This window comes from Chiloscyllium punctatum, chromosome 9 (assembly GCF_047496795.1).
Source record: "Chiloscyllium punctatum isolate Juve2018m chromosome 9, sChiPun1.3, whole genome shotgun sequence".
Classification (NCBI taxonomy): Eukaryota; Metazoa; Chordata; class Chondrichthyes; order Orectolobiformes; family Hemiscylliidae; genus Chiloscyllium; species Chiloscyllium punctatum.
Genome location: NC_092747.1, coordinates 16152855 through 16158854, shown reverse-complemented (window position 1 = coordinate 16158854; position 6000 = coordinate 16152855).

Here is a 6000-nt window from a genome sequence, read left to right as displayed (position 1 = left end):
CATAAAGCAAGAATAGATCTGAAAAAAAAAGAAGCAAAATACTTTGTCAATGAGATAGGTTTTAAGAAGTGCTTTCAAGAAGGATAGAAAGTTGGAAAGAAAGAGACAGAGAGGTAAAGCAACTGAATCTCCAGTTAATGACGTTGGGATGAATCAAAACTGGTAATGGCAGAGATCACAGAGTTAAGCTGGGAAAAGGAAATTGATGGATTAGAAAACAAGGATGAGGACTTTAAAAAAACACAAGGCTTTTTAGGCAGGAGTCAATGTCAGTGAGTGAGCACAGGGCTAATATGAAATGGGACTAAGTATGGGTTACGACATGGACAGCGGAGTACCGGAAGAGAGGCCTTTAGTGGCACAGTGGTAGCGTCCTGATCTCTGAATCAGGAGACATAAGTTCATGTTCCAACTGCTGCAAAAGTGTGGATAACATTTCTGATCAGATTGACTAGAAAATATTCAGATTGTGGATGACCTCCAAGTTCACAAAGAGGATAGAATACTCTATTTCTGATGAAGGGCTTTTGCCCAAAACGTCGATTTTCCTGCTCCTCGGATGCTGCCTGACCTGTTGTGCTTTTCCAGCACCACTCTGATGTTATCTCTGGTTTCCAGCATCGGCAGTCCTCACTTTTGCCTAGTCTGTTGGAATAGTCAAGCATAGAACTAATGAAGCCATAGATAGTGTTTTCAATTATAGGTGAGTTGACAGAGGGACAAATTCGGTAGGTGATGTTATATCGTTGAAAAAGTGGTTTTATTGATAGTATGAATACATGCTCTGAAGCTCACCTTGGAGAATTTATGGGAGAGAAGAATCACACCCAGATTGTTGTTCAATACATCACCTAACTTGATGGTCAAAAGGAGTAACTGAGTAATCAGCAAATTAGTGGGATTAGGGTGAAGGAAACAGGATGAGATGAGCTCAGTCAGGGCTCGTTAGGGAGTGAGGAGAGAAATTAGAAAGATGCAAGTTTAGGGCTAGGCAGGGACAAAGAAATGGAATAATAGTGTTGTGGACAAAACCAAATCCCCTCCAAACATATCTAGGAGAGAGCCTAGAACTCAACTTTTATTTGTTTTAAAGGCAAAAGCCTTTTCCTATTTTAAAGACATTCCAGATGCAATTTGATTGGTCAAATTACTAGACTTGAAGCTAAACATTAAAATACAAACAAAGGAAAGAAGGATTGGAATAACTTAATTCCACTGGAAAACTTAACAGAATGATAGATTATTTAATTACTAAACAGTAACTGTTCTGTGCAGTGGGCGGCACGGTGGCATAGTAGTTAGCACTGCTGCCTCACAGCACCAGAGACCCGGGTTCAATTCCCGCCTCAGCCAACTGTCTGTGTGGAGTCTGCACATTCTCTCCATGTCTGTGTGGGTTTCCTCCGGGTGCTCCGGTTTCCTCCCACAGTCCAAAAATGTGCAGGTTAGGTGAATTGGCCATGCTAAATTGCCCATAGCGTTAGGTGAAGGGGTAAATGTAGGGGAATAGGTCCGGGTGGGTTTCTCTGCGGAGGGTCAGTGTGGACTTGTTGGGCCGAAGGGCCTGTTTCCACACTTAAGTAATCTAATCTAGTAACATCCTATTAACACACCCTTGGCAAAGGCAACTTCAGTAAAATAGATTAGATTCCCTACTGTGTGGAAACAGGCCCTTCGGCCCAACAAGTCCACACCGATCCCCCCCGAAGAGAAACCCACCCAGACCTACTTCCCTCTGACTAAAGCATCTAACACTGTAGGCAATTTAGAGTGGCTAATTCACCTCTCCTGCACATCTTTAGACTGTGGGACGAAACCGGAGGACCCAGAGGAAACCCACACTAGACAAGGCTGGAATCGAACCTGGATCCCTGGTGCTGTGAGGCAGCACTGCAAAACACTCAGCCACCATGCCACCCCATGGAATGTCTCACATGCAATTCTTCAGTTTGAGAAAAAACAATAGAACAGAAAAACTCTGAGAGAGAGAGAGAACTCAAGCATTCTGTTGGAGCAGGGAGAGATGTATTGTAGCCTCCAAACCTCAACAGCTACTGAAAGCTAAACTAAAATCCTGGTTCTGCTGGAGCTTGACCTCACCCATTCAGGCTGCTTCTACTGTTCCAACTGTAAAAAAAAACAAGGCCCCACAAGCTGTTAACTTTATTGGCTTGAAGTAGACTGCTCGAGACCTCTGTCTCAACCTTTCTTTATTTAAAAAAGGCCAAAATACATCTCTTAAAGCCATAGTATTGTCACAATACATACTGAATAATAGATACCCAAACATCTTCAGTTGCTACATCAATGACCTTGCCCTCTCATAAGGTCAGAGGTAGGGATGTTCGCCGATGATTGCACAATGTTCAGTGCTATTCGCAATTCCTCAGACACTGAAGCAGTCCATGTTCAAATGTAACTATTTGAAAGCATGAACACCACTCACCTCAATACCCCAAGTCCTACCACTCAGCACAGCCAACACATTTCAACAACTCATTGCCCCTATTATCACCTATCGAGCTTCTCTTTTCCCCTGGCTTATTATCAACAATCCCTTTGTCTGTTTACCTTTTATTTTTCTCTTTCTCTCTGGGCTCTTCCACCACATACACACTCACTTCTTCCCCCGAACATCATCAACATCAATGCCTCCCTTTCCAAGATATTATCAGTTCTAAAGAAAGTCCCTGGACTTGAAAGGTTAACTCTTATCTTTTTCTCAAAGATTGACACAAAAATTGGCTGGTTTGTTGACACTGAGGAGTAAGGTATTAGGTTATAGATGGATGTGGTACAGTGGTAGTGTCCCTATCTTTGAATCAGAAGGTTTAAAGTTCAAGCCCCACCTGCTCCAGAAATATGTAATAACATCTCTGAAGAGGTTAATTAAAAATACCTACAGGAGGATATCAATGGATTGGTCAATTGGGCAGATCAATGATAGATGGAATTCAAGCCTGATAAATGAGACGGGGTTCACTTTAGAAGAACTAACAAGACAAGGGAGTACATAATGAATGGTAGGACTCTAGGAAGCACAGAGGAATATTAGGGTCCTTGCCCACAGACCCCTGAAGGTGGCAGGACAGATTCATAAGGTAGTTAAGAAGGCATGCTTGGCTATATCAGTCGTAGCACAGTTTATTAGAGCAGGGATGTCAACTTGGGAGCTGTGCAAAACTTTGTTTAAGCTACAGCTGGAATATTGCATGAATTCTAGTCACCACACTACAGGACATGAGGCCTAGAAAGGAGTATTTCAGTTCAGAAGAGAGGATGGTTAAGCTCGTGTTGTTTACTTTACAGCTGAGAAGGCTGAGGTGGAGCTTGTAGAGGTGTGTAAGGTAATGTGGGGCATAGACAGATGGATAGAAATCAAGGTTCCTTTTAGTTGAAGCCTCAGCAAGAAGTGGGCATAATTTTAAAGTGAAATGCAGAGTTTAGAGGGCATTTAAGGAAAATATTTCCACCCAGGGGATGGTGGGGTGTCTACAAAGCACTATCTGGGGGGGACAGGAGAGGCAGGAAACCACACAATCTTTAAAATCTAATTGGATGAATGCCAGAAGTGTCGCAATGCTCAAAGCTATGGCCAAGTGCGGAAAAGTGGGACTAGTTTATGTAGGAGTATATTTTTGGAGGTATGGAGGTAGGGAATACACTGTAAGATTCTATGATTCTGAGTCTCCACAGACATTGCTCGACCTGTTGAGTTTCTCCAGCAATTCCTGTTTTTGTTTAGACATCTGTGCGGCATGCTAGCCATTTTAAGGGGCAGTTGCATCTGGAGTCATTTCTGGACTTGTCTGGAGACAACAGATTTCTCTCAAGGACGTTGGTAATCCAGATACATTGTTTGACCATTCAATAACTTTGCACATTTTACCTAATTTTACTGAACTTAAATATTCCAGCTTCACTGTGAGGTATGAATTCAGGCCATTAGTGGTTGGAGTCATACGTGGCAGATAGGGAGGTGGCCGTGGTTTGATTAGATTAGATTACTTACAGTGTGGAAACAGGCCCTTCGGCCCAACAAGTCCACACCGACCCGCCGAAGAGCAACCCACCCAAACCCAATCCCCTACATTTACCTCTTCACCTAACACTATGGGCAATTTAGCATGGCCAATTCACCTGACCTGCACATTTTTTTGGACTGTGGGAGGAAGGTGAAGCACCCGGAGGAAACCCATGCAGACACGGGGAGAATGTGCAAACTCCACACAGACAGTTGCCTGAGGTGGGAATTGAACCCGGGTCTCTGGTGCTGTGAGGCAGCAGTGCTAACCACTGTGCCACCATGCCGCCCAGGGTTGTTGGATACCGGTCAGCTCAGCTTCAGGAAATCACTGCAGGAGTTCCTCAGGGTGGTGTCCTCGACCTAACCCTCTGTAACTACTTCATCAATGACCTTTCCTCCATCATAACGTCAGAACTATGGATGTTCACTGATGTTTGCATAATGTTCACCACCATTCGTAACTCCTCAGACACTGAAGCAGCCCAATGCTCAAATGCAACAAGATCTGGAAATGTCCAGACTTGTCCTGTCAAGTGGCAAGTAACATTCATGCCACATAACTGTCATGCAATGATCATTACCAATAATTGCCCCTTGATAGTCAATGGTATTATCATCACTGAGCCCCACACTGTCAACATCCTCGGTTACCACTGGCCAGATACTCAACTGGACTTATCCCACAGCGGCTACAAGAGCAGGTCAGATGCTAGGAAAACTGCAGCAAGTAATTTACCTTCTGAGTCCCCAAAGCTTGTCAACCATCTACAAGGCACAAGCCAGGAGTGTGATGGAATGCTCTCCACTTGCCACCTTTTCAAGAAGCTCGACACTATCCAGGACAAGGCAGCCCTCCTGATTGGGACGACATCCACAAGCATCCACTCACTCCACCACCAATACTCAGCAGCTACAAGATGTACAGCAGAACTTCACCAAAGAGCCTTAGACAGCACCTTCCAAACTTATGACAACTTCCATCTAAAAGGTCAAGGGCAGCAGATACATGGGAACACCATTACCTGCAAGTTCCCATCCAAGGCACTCACCATTCTGACTTGGAAATATATTGCTGTTCCTTCAATGTCTCTGTATCAAAATCCTGGAATTCCTCCCCTAAGTGTATTGTGGATCTATCTAAAGGGCATAGATTGTAGGAGTTCAAAAAGGCAGCTCACCACCACCTTCTCAAGGGCAACTAGGGACAGGCAACAAATACTGGCCAGGCAGTGACATGCAGGTCCCACGAGTGAAACAGAAAACAAAGAACTGCAGATTTGAAGATTTAGAACAAAAATAGAAATTACTCAAGAAACTCAGCAGGTTTACAGCATCTATTCTATCCTAAATATATTAAAGCAGTCATCCCCTATGGACAAGCCCTATACATACACCGGATCTGTTCAGCTGAGAGGAACATGATGGACACCGGAAGGTGCTGAAGGATGCCCTCATAAGAACAGGATCTGATGCCCAACTCATCGATCGCCAGTTCTGACATGCCACAGCGAGAAACCATTATGACCTCCTCAGGAGACAGACACAGGATATGACCGATAGGGTACCCTTCGTTGTCCAGTACTTCCCAGGAGCAGAGAAACTACGCCAGGGTCTTCACAGCCTGCAACACATTATCAATAAGGATAAGCCCTTGCCAGATCTTCCCTATGCCTCTACTTCTCGCTTTGTTCACAATCGTTCACAACAAACTGCTCAGCCTTCAGGACAACATCGACCACAACACCATACAACCGTCATGGCAACCACTGCAAGGTCTGTCAGTGTCGATATGGATAGCACCATAATACATGGGGACATCATGTACAATGTACATGACAGGTACTCCTGTGACTCGGCCAACATTGTCTATCTCATACATTGCAGGCAAGGATGCCCGTAGCAGGGTACATTGGTGCAACCAAGCAGATACTACGACAATGGATGAATGGAAACCGCGCAACAATCGCCAGACA